Below are 18,957 nucleotides of genomic sequence, written 5' to 3'. Positions count from 1 at the left end.
ACATGTACCTTACTGAAGGCTATTTATTGAGGAAAAAACATTTCACACATTTGTGTGTTATACAGAAGATGCTTTAATAAGGTTATTGTATTGGCCTGTCATATTGTACTAGCTTTGTACTGGAAATACTCTTATTAAAGAGAAAAACTGTCTTTTCTACGATCAGGGTTTTTGATATTTAGAGAAAGATAAAACAAAAAGAACAAACTGCTCGAGCATTTCTTTGACATTCTGACACACTATTTCCTAAGCTGATGCTCTTGAGGTGAAAGCTTAGAAAAGCAGAGAATGAAATGCTTTGCCTTTTCTACTCCCCAGCCAGTAATAAGCCCTTTCATAATCAGCAATAGCCAAAGATATTCCACTCCATCAAAACCAAACACAAGTCATCCCCTGTGGAGCCAACAAGAATTTTCAATTTTCCACCCTTTTAGTACAGGTGCTTTTTAAGAGCAACTTAGAAGAAGACTACTCAGTGCTCAGCCATCTGGTCATATCCAAACCCCCAGACACTTTGTCTCAAAGGCTATTAGAGAATAGTTTTAAGGAAAATGAAAAAAAAAAAAATTAGGTGCAGCATTCTTTATTGTGAACTGTACTGTGACATGCTGCTCTCTCACTAATTCAGGTATGTCCCCTCCTGAATTCTAAAGTGAGTTTCATCCAAGTCCTTCATTTTCCAGGATGGTGGCCACCAAGGGAATGAAGCAGAAAAAATGTGAAGATCTTCAAGGCACCATTAGCAGCTCCACTTTTGGCTCATACACATGCACATACTACCACAGGAAGAGAGATTTTTACTAGAAAAGACATTCTTTCTTATACTCAAAATGAAGCCTCTCGCAAAAAGTGGTTGTAGTTGTTCCACCTTGGATTAATGTTCCATTTCCTCCAATATGCCTCTGCATTCAGTGTTCTTATCTGTCCCCAGTTAATTCTATTTTCACAGTTTTCTCCTCATTTTCTCTTTTACCGTCCTTCTCATTTTTAAAACATCTTTTACTATTGATTTTCAACCCTAATTACAACCACAACTGTGCATTTTATTTTCTTTCACACAGCAGGTGAAATTTCGTCACTGACTACAGTGAACTTACACTGATGACAAACACAATGGACTACAACTGACAGCAGCTCATTTATCAGCTGCTGCCATCAACCCATTTGAAATAAATATAAATGCATGAGAGTGAAACAAGCAAAAAGTTCGTAGAGTAGGTTGATAATAACTTTCATCCTGAGTTTTCCCAGTCTTTCTAGGGTTTATTTTCTATTAGCCAAGAGAAAACACTACAATATCTCTCATGCTTCTGACCAATCATTGGGATTTGAAATCAAGACCTGACAGCACTTATTTCCTCATGGTTATACTTTTGTCATCTTTCAGCTGTGGAGTTGGTGCTAACTTCTGCTTTGAGCTGACCTTTCTAATGAACTTTTCTTCTGAATGATTCCTTTTATTTTTATGGTTTGATTTTGTATGTGGGAATTTGTGCTCGGTTCGTTGGTTGTTCTTTTTTTCTTTAAGTACAGAAAAGGTAACAGTGGCAACAATGCTGCTTAAAGGTACAGAATAACTTTCTTACACAGAGAGAATTAGGATTTTTCATACTGAAAAAGTGATAACAATGAGTGGGTAAGGTGGAGGGCTATAAAAAAGAGAAACTGCCTATGAATAATTTTTTTCCTCACATCTCAATAATTTGTCAGTGTACCCATTAGTTAGGTAGGAAGCTTAAAACAAAGAACAAAGATAAGTACTTTCTCATGCAGTACACAGTTAAATTGCAGAGGCTTACTTTCACAGACTGTTGTAATGTGTAAGTAGAGTGACAGTCACAGAGTAACTCCAGTGGCTGCTCTGGGCACAGTGGTTCAAATACTACCTCTACTCACAAGAAATGCAAACTAGTGTTTGCAGGTCTGTCTCTATCTGTCCTCATTTTTACCCTTCCTTAAGCATCAGACACTAACTACTATTCTAGAAAGAATATAAGTTTAAATGGACCTTTGGTGTGACCCAGATCTCTTCTTGTGTTAACAATAAAACTGCAATGTAAACCTTTTGATTTGACATTGTTTACTGGGGAGTGGGAGGAAGATGTTTTCCTACATTCTGCACTGGCCTTACACGATCCAGATCCACCCCCACTGCTGTACCTAGAGTCACTTGCACATGAATCTGCCTTGTGAATCATGCCTAAAAAGCATACACCACTTGCTATGCACTGAAGCATACAGATAGAAAATGTCTTTGGGGGTTGGTTTTTTTCCTTGTTGGTTTTTTTTTTTCCCCTTTTTTTCCCCAAGTCTGTGAGTGGATGCCTCAGTTGTTTGCAGGGATCAGGCACACAGCAGAAGTGTTTCCTCTCTTAATGGTTTGATATCTTTAGACTATGACTAAGTTTCTCATTTTCTTCCCCACCCACTTGCATAGCTCAATACAGCTGAGCAATACTGTAGACATAGCAATGAAGATAAAAGACTTACTGAAAAGATTTTTTTAATTTAAAACCAACAGAAATGACATATAAATATCTGATCCCAAAATCAGTAGCACAGATCCATTTGCCTTGGCTGCTGAAATCAAACCTCACATAACAAAAATGCATTAATTCACTTTCTTGAAAACATTTACAGTGAGATTTCATGTACACTATGATAATAAATGTAATGACAAATTACACTGATGTCCATGTTACCCTAGCCTTCATATTGCATGGAGTGTCTCTGTCAGGAACAGAGACATGCCAGTTCTTTCCAGTAACATTCAGTTTGTTTTAAACTGTGATCCAGTCCAGCCTCAGCAGCTGTCTCTTGAAACTGCACAATACAGAAACCTTTTTCTAGAGACTCCAGTGCATGAGAAAATGAAGTTTAATCATGTTTAAGATACAATGCTTACTCTTTGAGATGTCTTGTTCTCAAACAGAAGCAGGTTTAAGTTGAACTCTGGACTCAGAATTTTAAAAGTGCTGCTGTCTTAAACATGAGGGACATACAGAAAAGATTTTGAAAAGCTGTAAAAGACTGTGTGTTGTCTGAGACTGGCTTAGCAGAAATAAATCCTATTAGCTTAATATGCATACACATATGTATACACAAAAAAGGGCATCTTTTCTTCACAAACATACTTGCACAGCACCTGAAAATGTAACCGCCTATCTAATAATAAGATAGATTATGCAGTACCCTTATTTTATGACCATCATTTATCCTATGTTTTGCAGTGCACACTTGTAGACACATGCTTCAATTAGTGTGAGACAAATGGCATAATTCCAGATCCACTAAACCTCGGAGACCTATATTGTCATGCACACGCAGCATGCACTTTACTACTACCTAGGAAGCTGTATCTCTTCACCTCCTCCTCTTTTTTAAAAGAAGCCACTTCTGAATAAATGGGATAAATAACCCCCAGGCAGATACTTAGAAATCACAGCTAAAACAGACCCTCGTTTATCTGTAGGCAACCTCAGTGAGGTGAGTGCAGAGAAAAGCTGGTCTCACACAGTGTGAGCCAGCTGAACAGCGTGCAAAGCTGCTCACCACTAGTGCTCATGCTAGGAGGAGACTCCCTCTTCCACAGGTTTATGTGACAAGGGTGAGAGAGACTTTCCAAACTGATCAATATCAAGCAACATCTAAAACAGTTGCACCCCACAGAAATGCTCTGCAGTTCCTTGGGAAGGTCCAGCAGTAGCATACCCTGCACAGGCTCCATCCTGCCAGGCTTCACTCCAGCCTGTTTTTTTGTTGGGGTTTTTTTACATTTTGCCTTTTTTTTTCTTTTTTAAAATGTGCTTATTCCAATTCTGATCAGGTCTGCTAAAATTCCCCACAGTACAGTAGTCCTCTGCAGCACCCACGTGCCCATAAACATGCTCATGACATGTGTGACACAGACCTACATGGCGGGACACAGCCCCTTCTGTGGCTGGCAAATGAGGCCAAGGACTGCTTTGTCAGCAGGGCAGGGGGCAGTTTTGTACCATGCTCAGCCTAAATACGTGTAGGAACTGCTCTGGAAAAGTAATGAATCCCCTTTATCAGTGGAAGGCATGCTAGAGACCTCCCCATACCAGCAGCAGCCCCTCTACAGTAACTGAGCATCCTGTTCACGGTGCCCTCACGAAGGGAAGAGGCAAAAATTTTCTCCAGTCATATTGAAATCACTTCCAGGCTGCAGTACATTTGAGAGGAGGAGTTGTGAGGAGCTTAATGGTTGGTATTTTGGAGTGGCATCATCCTAAATAATAGCTGAAGGAGCAAATGTGAAATCCTTGGGAGTCTCAAGCCACAGCAGACTGTGTACAGCAGAACCCTTCTGTTCTGGAGAACTGGACTGGAGAACTCTGTCCTGCAGGAAGAACTTGGTGCTTTCCATGTTAGGGGTCCTATGCCTAAGCTGACCAAAGAACCCAGCCCTGGATAAAAGAAATACTGAAAAAGTGTGAAGTTTTCAAACTACTTGTTTAAAGCTCAATATGATGCTGACACTTGCCTCCTTAACAACGTGGCACGTGTTTAAATATTAAAATTTGCTTGGTAAGATGGAGAAATGAAAAAAAATAGGGGAATGCCAAATAAAGTGATCTCTACTAGGTGAGCACTGAAAAAATCCTGTGTGTTGTCAATTAAGTGGCAGTTTTACAATTAAAGCATTTGATTTTCATAAAGCTGTTGCAGCATGTCAGAGGAGAAGAGGAAGAAAAAGTCTGGGGGTGGGAAGTCACAGAAGGAGGCACGATACCTCCCCCTGCAGAAGTCTAACATTCATTTTACAATTGATTCATTGAACAGGAGCATCTTGGCACAGCAGCCACCCACTTAATGATGACAAAGCACGGCGAGCGCGGCGATGACGGCACAGTACAGTCAGGCATGACACCTCGGATTAGGGATGGGTGGCTAATGCTACTACCCAACACCTACACCCTGAGCTCTGCCCACCCTCTTACTGTGTGAAAACAAGTCACTTCAAACCTCAAGGCAAGGAGTAAAATAAACTAACAGGCATTCAAACAGGAGGTTTATGTTCCCTCATGGATCGTTAGGAATATGATTCCTGACAAACTTCAAGGTGGGTTATGCAAAAAGAAAACATTGACATTTCATATAAAATAAGTAAATCAGGACTGTATCATAAATATATAATTTCATGCTCTAAAAACACCCTAAAATTTCACACAATGACTGACATTATTCCAAGGAATTCAAGAAATCTTGAGGAAATCGTTCAGCTTTCCTGTCACTTGTGAAGGATGCAAGAGGTTAGGTTTATTTAGGACATAGATGGATGTGTGTCAAGCCATAGCACAGGGTGATCTGGAGGGTAACATTAATGCATTAACTCTAACCTGTTTTTATATCATGAATCTCTCTTCCCAAACCCCTCCTCCAAGTATGTAAATTGGCAGTAAATGACTGGCATTCACAAACGTGCCTCCAAGCAGGTTAGGGATAATTAGTAAAGCATGTAGACACCCTGTCCTAAGAGCCAATTGTGACAAATCCACAAAATAATGAATCTCTATTAATAGTTAATGATGCATGTCAAGAAGAGCCCAGTCTTTGGGCTCTTCCTCTTTAAGGGTTTGTGTTATCCCCTTGTGTTTCAGCTGGTCAACGCCGTCCTCCCCCTGTGCCGTCCTGCTTTGAATCTCAGCCAAAATAAAGTAATTGAAAACTGCCAGCCCGAATACTTCAGAAGTCTATCATGGAACAAGATTCAACAAGCCTCTTCTCAATTTGTAAATATGTTGGAATATAAGTAGTAAAAAGGCTCCAATGTCAAACAAGTTTAAGCATTAGCCACGGTGTTTTATGAGTGCTACAGCAGTGCTTAATGCTTTATATATTAAACCCTATTAACACTGTAAAGTTATTTCATCCCTGTGTTCCTCACACTGTTTTGCTCATAGATTTTTAGAGAGGAAGTTATATTATTTTTTTTTTACCATTTAGAGCATTCAGTTACTGCAGTGATGAGTATGCATGGATAATTTTAAAGTCATATTTAGAGGCCAAGGTTCACAAAACATCGTATTTCTATGATTTTGGTTGACACCAAACAAAAGCAGTTTTAGAAAGAACTTGTGCTTTGTATATTTTGTTTCTAACATGGTAAGTTACCTATTTTGGGTATATACATACTCATGACCCACTTGTGGGTTGTTGGAAGATATTAAAATACCAAAGTAAAATGTAAACAAAACATAAACCCTTGCCATGTGGAGAGAGACCAAGAGTAACAGTGAGAATTGAGATGGCATTACAGTTTAATGATGAATGTTCTTAAGTCCTCCTGGTTATTTGCAATGTACTGCCTCTTGATGCCTGACCATTACTGACAGGCCATGTGCTGTTAATTGGACTGAAAAAATTACCTGCTCCAAAATTCATCACTCTTAATAGCTTGGCCTCTTTATTGTCTTCACAATTAATCTTCTTACTACCAGAAAAGTTAAAACAGTTAACTCTACACACAGCGGGTTGCAAACAGTGGTGTTACAAATTTGAACCAACACTTCTTAACCCAAACTTCTGGGAGGTTTGATCCAGATCAAAGAGTGGCAGCTTATGTCCCTCCCTAATTATTTAGAAGTACAGCTGGCAGAGTATTTGTAATACTTGATTTCTTGTGGCTTACACAGGAATCATGGTTCTTACCTTGGTCTCGTGGAAAAGGCAGAGTTTCAAAAGAGAATTCAGGTGATTTACTGTAATCAGGGGAAGAGCAGTGCAGCTGGCAGTGATAAGGAATAACTTTCAAACTATCAGATTTTAACATGACAGGGTCCCTCCTAGAAGCTTTTACACCCTCTGTTTAAAAAGAATAAGAAGCCTATAAAACCTAAGCAAATGTTTCTGAGTATGGCCCCTACCTTTGTCAGACAAGGTTAGTGAATCCCCATCCTTTATTTGCCTTTCTTTGTTGTCTCTTCAGAGACACATCACTGCAAGTCATCGAACCCTATGGAACCATCAGAGGTAAAGAGCAGACGAGGGTTTGAAAAGTGCCAGAGCATTAATTAGCTCAGAATTCCTGAATCTCCACTGATATAATGAAAGTTACTCAATCACAGGATGATGTGCAAAGCCTAAGAGCGGCTTTACAGTGAAAGCACAGGAGTGGGAGGCAAGAAGTGCAGGTTCTATTCTTACTGCCAGCACCTGTGTGCAACCTTCAACAAACCATCAGTTTTCATTGCTCATTTTCTCTGTATGCAAAGTGGAAATAATTGTGCTCACAGGACTATTCTTAAGCTAACTTCACCTCCATCTGGGATCTCCAGGTTAGAGAAACCACTGAACTGTAAAATATCATTTAAAATATGTATTTTACTGGATGTGCTTAAAATAAGTATTCCCTGTGACAGCGTAAAGAGGAATTTTGAGTGTGGGATACCAAGTCTAGATAATTTAACTGTTACCTTGAAATGTAAAAATGTTGTTTGCAAAGGATTTTTCAATTCAGCAGATGACTGTAAAGCAGCACTTCAAACAGCTTTGCATAGAATATCTATTATTAGTAAACAACTGTGCCTTACAGAATTATTTTGCAACATTTTGCATTAGGTACACTTGAAGTAGGCTTCTGAAAATAGAGCTTCAAACATGTTAAAAGATATTATGTGTGTACATGAAGATACTTTTATGTTTTCTACAAACTTGCATTCCTGTTTTAACAAACAAAAGTAATTTCAGCACTGACATTCAATATCTGACTCACTTTTATCCTTGGTAAAGGTGACACATTGCAGAACAACAAAGCACGGAGCCAGCCTGGCTTTGGCTATTTCCTGTTTAGTCAGAAATAGCTGCTGAACTTGTGTTTAGCCCCCTCACATCACATCAGCAAACAGCAATCCTCCCTAAACACATCTGTCCAATTGGTCCTGGATGTAAACACTGAAAAGTTCCAGTCCGTGTGACCAGTTCTGAAAAGTTTTATGTATGAAAGAGCAGAACATTTACTGTATTAGGATTGTTAATAGGACTGGATGACCCCCTTCAGACTTTTCCTCTTAAACAGATGCTCAGATTTGTCTAGTAAAATTGTGTTGCTTAGTCTTCATTCACTATTGTGCATTACAGCTTTTGTGCTCCTCTCAATGTTTTTTCCTAGGGCCTTTCTACCCACACAAATGGCAAACATTTAGTAAATATTTGTTGAAGGCTTCAAATATAAGCTACCTCTATAACTCAGATTGTTAGCTAAAATAAAAAGGCATAGTCTCTATGCAATCATCAGTTTGACTCCAAGTAAACTGGGGCTCAAAGGAGGTCAAAGTCATAAATAAATTCATAGCTTCAGCCTAAGCTTCAGTCATTAACAAGAGCAGAATAACTGGAAAAAACAGTATTATTTGAGTTTGAATTCCTAAAATGAAAGTGTTGCCACATGAAATCATCTGCATCAATGGGTAGAAAAAAATAAGAACAATCCTCACCTGAAACAGCCTCCTCCTTATCTCAGGACTTTTATTAGAGAACTCTTTAGAAGTTTTTCCTCTATTTATGTGGTTTCCCCACTCAAAGGGAGACTGAACTATGCTAGGGATTAAAACAGGAAAGATATGGCAGCCCCATTTTGATGAACTAAAACCACTATGCAGCAGTTTATTACTTTTGCAGGAATGTGATTGTCTGTTACTAGTGCTTGGTACCAAAGGACACAAAGCTGCCATCGAAATTGCCAGCAGTAGACAGAGACCCAAATCTACATAAGTCAAGGTAAATATAAAAGTAAGTAAAGGTCAATATACAAGTTAAAAGGAATCATTTTTTTTTTCCTGGTGAAATCATAAAGACAAGTGTCCAAAACTACATTTTCCAAGTGTCATTATATAATGGCTCTCACAACTGCACTTCCACCTCAAATCAAGTGACTTGAGTGTGTTTTATGATTTCTCCTATTTCTTTTCTTTTCAAAGCAAGGGAGAGACGAATCACCATCAGGCCAGACCTGCAGCACTGCCTGCAGGGGCAATAGGTAGGCTATGGTGAACCTCTGTAAGGGCTTTCTGCATTTTTGCAGCTCCAAAGACATTTCCTCTGCCAGCAAAGATTTAAGAAAGCAGCTAAATTTTTGCCTTTGCAGAAGAAGAATGACAAAATGACACAAAAAGAGAGGGTAACAGCAGGATAGCATCAATAACAGCAATGCCTTTACCTTTCACATCAGGAGCAGAGAGCAGCACACATGAGCTCACCATGCAGGGACAGCTACCAGCACTCTGGTGTAAAAATCCTCTAGAATAAGTTGTTATTTTCAGTCTGAGAACAGGACAAACTGCCAGGGCTGCCTATCTTCTGCAAGTTAGGCAGCAAAACCCAGCTCTTTACAGCACCCCAGAAATCCCTGGCCATAGAGCCTTTCTCTGCCTTCTCTTCTGCAAAATCTCCCTCTATGTAACCCACTCATCTTTTCAGGCAGGAAGCCTGTTCAATCTGCCAGCTGGGAATGAGACCATAGCTGATTCCCAGCACCTCTGCCATTTTACAGCCTTGACCAGCTGTTCTTGCGGGGCTTTAAAGACCAGGAAACTCTGCTATCCTGCTCATCATATAAAAAAGAGGATATGCTTTCATAGTAGGGGAATTACCAGCTCTTGCTGTGCTTGGCCAAGCAGTGTGCTGGGAGAGCACACAACCCAAATCCCTGGTAAGGCATTTCCTTCATACCAAAGCAAGGTGAGAAGAGAGAAGTGGAAACTGTCAGAAATTATCTGAATCAGGCATACAGCATTACCTTTATGCAATGTGACTTTGCCTCAGACTGAAATAGGGCACAGCTGAATTTGTAAATAGCTCAGTATTCACCCCTCTGTCCTTGTGTAAATTAAAACAGGAACCTTTTGAAAGACAATTCTGATGTCATCTGCAATCTTTTCTGGAGGCTCCATGTGGAGCTACCTCGGCAGGTGACTGAGATCTTACCAACTCTCTTACCATGAAACATGTTGGTGATGAAGGTAACTTGTAGCCAGTGGTGAGATATGGTGACATTGAAATAAGGATGTATCTACAGAAAAGACTTTTGTAGATACTTCTGTAAGGATTCTGCAATACAAGAGCATGATTTGGTGGCGATTTAAAAGTTAAAATAGATGGTGGATCTTTATTTGCTTTCTTATCTTTTAGAAAGCTTTCTTTTGAAGTGGAATACTATATTAGTCATTCTGGCTTCAACTATGACAGAAACTAATCTGGGCATCTGCACTGCTCACTATTAGCTGCTTTTATGATCTCGTGGATGTTTTTTGAGTTGATCATTAATTACAAAACATTGCAGTATAAATACGTATGTATTTCTTGGAAAATGGATGCAGTCACTATTCCTATTTTTGTTACTGTCCAGGTGCCAGCCATGTGTAGGTCCTGTTTGTACCTACACAGCAGAAGGTACATGTCTCTAGCAGCTTCCCACCCAGAAGAGTGGTTTTGTTGAGAAAATGTTGCCCAAGCTCCCCTGCTGAACATCATTTATTTTATTGTTATTTGATTTTCCCACGTCACTCATGTCCTTGTTTTGCCACCTGCTCTCCCTCATTCAGCACATAATTTATAAAACTCCATAAGAAGGATGGAGACAATCTTCTTGTTACTGTTCTGTACAATATGAAGACAAAGTGATCCTGGGCACAATAGGAATGAAGCCATAGGATGGTATCAGTGATGACATTCCTCATCGTAATTTCAAATTAGATCTAGAAAAAAAAATCCAACTGATTTGGTAACATTGAGATTCCTGGGTAGTTTAAAATGTGCCCATTTGTATTTGCAGTGTAAATAGTCACTGCAAAGAACAAATGGTATCTTGAATTTAGCAAAGGAGGGGGGATCAGAAGGCTGCTGCTCCTGTTTAAGTCATTTGGATTTTTGCCACTGGTACAACAGGGCTGAGATTTCATGCTGGAATCTAAATGTGAATTACCAACTCTATGCTAGAGGGGAAGCCACACATCCTTTTCTGTCTTGGTAGGCTCAATTGCAAAAATAGGCAAAAGCAAGACCATGCAAAAATCACACTGCCTCAACAGTGAGATTTCCTGGGTAAAAAATGACTCTCCATTTGCTACACAACTACTTAGCAGTGATGTGTCATGACTGATTTTGGTGCAGATGTAAAAGAGGGCAGAGAAATGGATCTAATGCATTTTTCAAAAAAACAGGACTTCCAAGCTTCCACTCAGGCACTGTGAGGTGCCAGGTTTCTGCTGACCGTGCTTAACAAACATGTTCTCTTTGCATTTGTCTGTGCCACACCATGAACACTTTAAGTAATTCTAAACTTTATCTTGATAGTTATTTGTCTTTTTCTCATTCATACTCTGACTTATGTATGATTTATAATGTTTTTACTGGGAAAGCTTCATAGGCAAGTAAGCTTTCCCTTGTGAGGGTTCGTACATTACCATTTGGAAGCATCTTTTTACTTTTACTATAGTAATATTTCCTACATCGATTTTCAACTTCGTCATTACTGGAAATTGTCTAGGTAATAATTCTAAAGAGCTGCTGGTATTTCATGCAAAAGCCTGACAAACATTCCATTAAAAATTGTACTGGTGATAATTCATCAAAAGGCACATTTTTCTAATCCCTTTCTTTTATTACAGACTTTGCCACCTGAAGTTACACACTTAATTTCTAAATACATGATTGGCCCCAGTTCCTCTTGACTGTATTTTCCCCAGAGAAGATGCTGAGTCAAACAGAGATAAAGCAACTTCTAACATAACTAGTCATTCATTGTGCTCAACCCAAGATAAAGAGGCCTGAGTTGCAACAATCTTTGAAGCTTTCTTTTTATCAGGATCCTGTAAAAAGCTCCCATTGAGACTTCCCAAAAAGGGAAAAGAAATAGCAGTCTTATTGGTACCAATGCACGATCATCAGACACAGCTTATGTAATGCAAGGAGCAAAAATGAGATGGCAAAAATGAGGAGCATAATTTTCACTTAATTAAAGACCTTTTTTTCAGACATTTTCTACTCAAAGCTACCCTTATTATTATTATTTGTTTTCAGTCACCATTCACATACTAGTCATAAAGTATTCAACTTTTAATCTCTATATATTTTTACCTATCTATTACTTACATAGGTACAACAAATTAGCTACATTTTAATTCAGTTCTTTCATTAGCACATTGAGTTTAAACAGAAAGCATTCAGATTACATGGATTAATTAGATGTTTTATTAAAAAAAACAGGAAAATGAGTTGCCGAGTATAATATAAAACACAGCAGGCTTTGACTTTCTGCCTGGAAGCTGTTTAAAAAAATAATAATAATTAAGAAGGAAATGAAGAGTACACTGTATTCTATGCATAAATCAGAGATATTAAAGGCAAATATTTGCTTTTAGATTATGATGAACTCAGATTTACACAAAAAATGGACTTGAGATGTTAATTTAGCTAAATATGAGCTCTAATCAGTCATTCCTCCTGCATCATCTTCCATGGCTATGCATAATAATAGTAGAGGTGTTCGTACTGTAACACAACCTTTCACTGTAAGCTGGAGCCTGAGGATGTTTTCTCCCCTTATCCTTGAATCCCCTTTGCACAGCCCTAAGCCCCATCACACATTTAGAAGGAACAGTTCAAAAACTAGATGGAGTATAATAAATTAATCTGGACTTAGTGGGTGGATAAAAGGTCCAGCAGGGGTTTGTTACAGACCCTGGGGACAAGAAGAGAGAGAAAAATGGAATATTGCACAATGACATTAGTAAGGCAAACAGAGATAATACTCTGTGTGCACGCCTGTGTGCATGTGTCTGTGTGTCTACAGAGTGCTGGGGGAAGGGTGGCATCAGTATTCTCAGCCTTGAATCATCTTAATGTAATAAAGATTGAATACTGCCAGCCTACTTCCAGGGATGCAAGGAAGGAATGTTTCTACATCTGTCCTTAAATTATCACACAAAACCAAATCACAGACACAAGAACTCCACAGTAAAAAGCAAACAATGTTAGCAAGTCTCCATTCTGAACACTCTAACTCAGGAATTTGAAACCATTGTTCTCTGACCAGGCTTACCCAGAGAAGGAAGGTGTGCACAGCCTGCATTAAGTTATTATGGTACAACTTTTTAACAGGACATGCAAGAACGAATTCTCCCCCTTTTGAAAAACAGATAAGCACAAGTGTGAAACACCACAAACCATGTTTGTTCTTATATGTACTCTTAAATATAGTACCAGTGCCATTTCAATTTTGAGAGCCAAGGTGGCAGCTGCAATGTGTTTAGCCAGCATTCCCACCTTTCCAAAACTAAATGACTGACAGTAAAAGTGCTTGTGTCCTGCCCACAATCTGTGAAAGAGGTTCTCCCTTTCACACAGACTCAGACTTCCTACATGCTATGAACCACCTTGAGGTAGGACATAAAAGTGTATAATTTCATAAAGGAAACATTGCAGAATGCAGAGAAGCACACAGCAAAACAGAGTGCAAGGAAAGACAGAGGGGGTTCAAATGGATTGAGAATTGCCTTGTCAGAAGCCTATGAATTGACAGGTTTGGGAAAGTAATTTCTGATCATCCGTTTGAAATTTGTACCTAAAATACAAAAGGTATGAATGAAATGTTCCTGTCTTGAATATACATTCATCAAAACTTGACATACAATATGCACTTTGAAACTGAAATGAAACAAAACTACTGTAATTGTAAAATATGCCTAAATAGCAGCTGCTCCTCGTTCCCTTTTTCCTCACCTACCACATGCAAGGGCTTGCCACAGCTCATGCAACTTGGGTCATTACACATTATATCAAAGAATATAGATGTCAGTGCTTCCCATTTTACTTTTTCAGCAGGATTCTGGATATACATATTCAGATATACACAGGAAGAGGGAGATGTGTATTGGGAGCTTCACCCTCTGCTGCACAAGGGCCTAAGAAAACCTAGGTTAAAGTGCATTCTACTACTGCTTGCAATGACCAGAACCATCCCTCTATCAGCTCTCTGAGAGCTATTGAGGAAAAGTGGGGATTTGGAGAAGACCCTCTTAGACATCACTCATATTTCCCCCATATCCATTCTTTTCTAGCACAACTCTACTAACATAGTAGACTTTTGTTTTTTTTGAAGGGGAATTTCCAAGTTTGAGCCTAGCTTTAGTTTGAAAACATTTTTTTTTTACGTGTTCTCTCAAAAACTGCATCTGCAATGAAGTCTTCGGAGTGCAAGAATTATATGTGGTTACTGGCTTAAATCTCTCCTGGATTCCCAACGGTCTATTTTTATCTCATGATCTCAGAGCAATTTGTGATGTTGCACAACATCCAACAGTTCTGATGCAAAGAAATGGCAGCAATGCAGTTTTTCAAGTTAAAAATCTGGACAGGATGCTGGATTGGTGATATCTGGCTGGCTGAAGATTTATGAAAGAAACAGCTAAAGAAGAGCAAAGGACGTTAACCAGAAAGGTGTGTTAGCAACAGACTGAAATTAACGCTTGGATTTAGAAGAGAGAGCTAAAATTTAAAACAAGCCCAAGGTTATCAAGTCTTTAGCAATATCTCAGATATAATAAAAAATAAGAAGATATGTAATTAACTGGACAGTGAGGAACAGCTCCAGAACTTGCAGAGAGAGTTCATTCTGAAGTCATAGCAACTTTTTTCATGTTGGGGCTGCATCTGACTGTTGCCAGAAGGTACTCAATGCTGAGTATCTCTATTCCTGCATAACTCCTATTCACAAAACAGAAAAAGAACACAAATAATGTTCTTCTTTTCATTTGTTTGTACGTATGTTTTAGATAAAGCTGTTCTGATGGCTTAAGACTCTTTGTTCAGATTGCACAAGCTATTTGGTGCCAGAGTTATTTAAATCCTGGGAAGAAGTACTACAATAGATAGAAATGATGTATGAATAGTACATAAATGATGATAATGGAAGGGCTGATTTAATAAATGGAAACTTTAAGCTGAAAGCATGAATGAGAAGGCACTGGATCTACAGCTCTACTGATGCAGAACGTGGGGTCATGAAGAACCGAGGAGAAATGCTGCACATTGCCCTGCCAGGATTTATCCCACGCTCTGAAAACTTGGACACGTTGTTGGGTAAGCTACTGGAGCTGCCACCTTGCAGATGATACCTAAAGCTGACAACCTAATCATCTGTGGCACATTTTGTAAAGGACAAGGAATTAGCTATAGTGAAGTGGCCTCACTTCAGCCTGCATAATTACATCCTGCACACCTATGATTCCTTTGCTGTTTCTTAGAGGGGGAAAAAAAAAAGAACATATTCTTCCCTTGCTGTATGCCTTTTCCCTAGAAAATCTCAGATATAGCTGCAGTCATCTCGTGCTTAAGTCTGATATCAAACTGTTAAATTTGCAATGTACTTTGAGATCATTTATTCTAAACCTTAAGATTATTACTGCAGTCATCTCCAAGGACTACATAATCCACGCTGTATGTTCCAATAATGAGGCACGAAAGAGTAAACTGAGAATTTGGTTTCTGATTCCTCCCCCTTCTTTGCCCTGCCCATTTCTGTGCTTTGAAAACAGAAGCCATAACGCTGTTGGAACATTTTTTTTAGTGGTTTAATAAACATGACATGCTTGCACTTGCTTTGCATTTTAATAGCAATGCAGTGGCAATAAGACACTTCCACAAGCACAGTGCATGCAATTACATAGGGTTTTAAGTGCTAACTTTGTGTCAGGCATATATATACACGTTTTAAAACTCTTTTGTTCGAAGCCTAAAAATCCTCAGTTTTCTCTCTTCCCTGTTATGGCCACCTGACTGCCTTTCAGGTGGAGTTCGATGGGCACACACCACTTGGAGTAATTAGGAGCTGTATCTTTGTGGCTGTATCACTGCCACATCACCACTCCAGTGGAAACTTTTTAATGACACCTGAGGAGTACCTATGGAAGTGGCCATGTTGCTGATCTGGCAGTTTTTAATTTTTCCTTTTTCTTCCTTGAAAACAGTTCCAATATGAGGGATGGTGGGAGTGACCACTGATAGCTTCAGTTCTAAGAGCAAGAATGGCCAAGTGTTGCTAACACATGAAGTTTCGTTCAGGATTTTGAAGTCCCAAAGTACTGCAGTGGTCTGTCTAGGGTTTTGGTTTGACCCATTTTAAATACCTTGTGCCTATTACCGGAGTAGACCTTCATTAACCTGCCCTGAAGTTCTTAAAAATTAAATTAAATCTCACTAGAAAAGATTCAAGTAGTAAGAGTGGTAGTTTTAGTTCTAAGGGATATAACTTGTTCTGTGTTAGTGCTTCTGATTTTGGGCCACCACCCCTCTCTCTCTCTTGCCAGGCTCAGGGTGACATTTCACTCATTTTTATTCAAAGGTAAATTGCATGACCAGGAATGAAATTAATTCCAGGGTCTGACTCAAAGTACATTGTAATAAACAAAAGGGCTGATATTATCTTTAGTGGAGTATCTACAACGTTTAGTAGAGCACTAAAGTTAACACAAGCCATAATATGCACATAGTTTTAAAGAAAACGCTTTACTATTCTTTACCATAACGACAATATTGAATTTGTCTATTTTATGCTAAACAGCATAACTTCCTTTTATGTTTCAGATATTAATATTCTTACATTTACAGTATAACACTGTACTCTGCTTTTGCATTAGGTTCAGCTAGATTGTTACCCTGACAAACATTATTAAAGATTTTTTACTTACAAACTCAAGAGACTCCAATCGGAATTTTTCTGCTACACACATTCACTGGTGTAGGGATTATAGGCTTGAGCAACTTACATTGTATAATAAACTGCCAAATGAGATGAGGTAAAACAGTAACTCCACAGAAGGATCTAATTCAGAGTACTTACTGTGTGCTAGTATTAGTCAGTGATTAGGTTATTAAATCCTCTCTAATTATTATTTGAAGCTTTTCATAAATAGCTTTTTGCAAAATGGATCTTATCTAAAAATTTAATTTATTGGATGTTTACAGGCTTAAAAAAGTGATTTTATGATATAAACCCAGAATTACTTCCTTTTTAAATAAACCCAACTGGTGCTGTAATTGAGATGAGCACGCTATTTTTTTCATGCAATAATCTGATATGGGACTTTCCTTTCTCAAGAGACTTGCTTGATCTGCTCTTTATAGACATTCAGTCTCTGTAAATATGCTTTTGGTTTCTTTATCAGTAATAGTATTAGACCTGAATGCTTTAGTATACAGTATAATGGGATATTAAAGGGCTTTCTGTATATGTTTTAGACAAGCCAGTCTAATAGAAAGAAATGAACACATGAAGGATATTCTTTACAAGTAGACAGTACCATTTATAAGGATTTTCTTCTACCATTTAGTTATTACATTTTGAGAGAAAATCACATTGCTTTCTTTGCCTTTTTTTTCTCTGTCATTGTTTGCCTTTTCTTCCTGCTTGTACTTTGCTACCAAACCATCTGACTATCTGTGTTGCCATGGGAAGGACTGTAATGCCATAAATTCAGAGAAGAGAAGTTCCTGTGTTCATTTTTTTTTCCATTTTATTCTTACACAATCACTAGCACAGATTAGCTGCTTTCATAAGGGTGTACTGCACTAGAGCAGGATTGTAAAATATTCCATTTTGGAAAAGATACAGCAAAAACATTCTACATGTTTCACAGAATGGCACCAACCTACACAAGCAAAAGTCAATGCTTCCTAACTTGTAGATACCTGACTGTTCCAGAACTGAGCCAAATTATGGGCAGTTATCCATCTAGTCTTACAGTATGTGAATTCCAGAAATGCAAAAAAATGGAGGGAAAAACATGTTAAATCACAAAAAAACCATGCTGGATGCCTTAGGGGATTTGCCATACAATTCAGAGATTTTAATTTTCAAACTATTGGCTAAACCACCACAGGCTAGTAGTGACTGAAATTTGCCACCTTCTAAAATCTGTAAAGAGTGGCCCATCTAGAAGGACCTGTGGCTTCAGCTCAGTTGGCAGTGCCAGCTCTTCCCATTACAGAAAGGAGCTTCCTTGACTGGCACCAGTGCAAGTGCTCGCTTAGTGGGATCCGTGGAAAGGCACAGGCCAAAACATCTACCAAGAACAGGTCCTCCAAGTACCACAGTGCAAATAACAGACCCAGGTTTGTTCTACAGACAACTCATTCAGCCACAAACTAAATGTCTTTGGACAGCAGCCTCCAAAAGTCACATCTACCACAGTAGATGTACCACTTGGGGACAGCAGAGGCAGAATCACACACTGTAAATGCAATCAAACTTCCTCATGAAAACCCAGAAGTGCCTTTACACATCAGAGCAGGGTCCCCTACGTGCTGCTCACTGCAAGTGCTGGTCAGCATCATCCACATTACCTGCAGTTACCATTCAGAATCAAGACTGGGGGCTCAGCCTCAGTTCCTCAAGATACAGTTCCAAAGCTCCAAACAGGCAAAATGAAGACCCTAGGTGGTAATTTGTAGTGAACATAACCTAGTCCTACCTCTGCCATGGTATTAATCATCCATTGCTGACATGGAAACAACTTATTTTGACAAATAAACAACAGAAATGTGATTCAGAAGACACAGGAAGCAGATGTGCAAAGCTCAGGAAGCCAAGTGTAAAGACTCACCGTCCTGTCTGCAACCACACACTAATCTCATGTTTGGCTGATGGCTGTGGCTGAGCTGCTCTGTTCAACATTTTGTATGTTGATTGGCTTGTTATTCACTTCTGCCTCTGCTGGAAGCCAGACTAACCTGTGGGGGAAGTGTGGAAAACAATTACAGTATATTGAAATGGTCATACAAGTACAGCACACTGCAACACTTTACATAATTTATTAGGTGTTACTACACGCACTGGCACTCACATGACAAAGGTTTTAACGAGACCGACAAATAGGACAACATCTGCATTCCTGTGAGAACATTTGAGATGAAAATTTAACATTAAACCAAAACTGC

At 38.9% G+C, this 18,957-nt stretch overlaps 1 long non-coding RNA gene across 2 annotated transcripts in view; it reads right to left on the bottom strand.

The window, feature by feature from the left end:
• Positions 1 to 18,729, bottom strand: part of LOC108497319 — a 48,495-nt gene extending 29,766 nt beyond the window's left edge. For both annotated transcript variants that reach the window (XR_001874757.1, XR_001874756.1), the window contains exon 1: positions 18,624 to 18,729. This is a non-coding gene — a long non-coding RNA (uncharacterized LOC108497319). The remainder of the gene's footprint in view (positions 1 to 18,623) is intronic.
• Between the last annotated feature and the right edge of the window lie 228 nt (positions 18,730 to 18,957).

Source organism: Lepidothrix coronata, unplaced genomic scaffold, assembly GCF_001604755.1.
Source record: "Lepidothrix coronata isolate B3197 unplaced genomic scaffold, Lepidothrix_coronata-1.0 Scaffold2, whole genome shotgun sequence".
NCBI lineage: Eukaryota > Metazoa > Chordata > Aves > Passeriformes > Pipridae > Lepidothrix > Lepidothrix coronata.
This window is presented reverse-complemented; position numbering and strand designations above follow the sequence as displayed.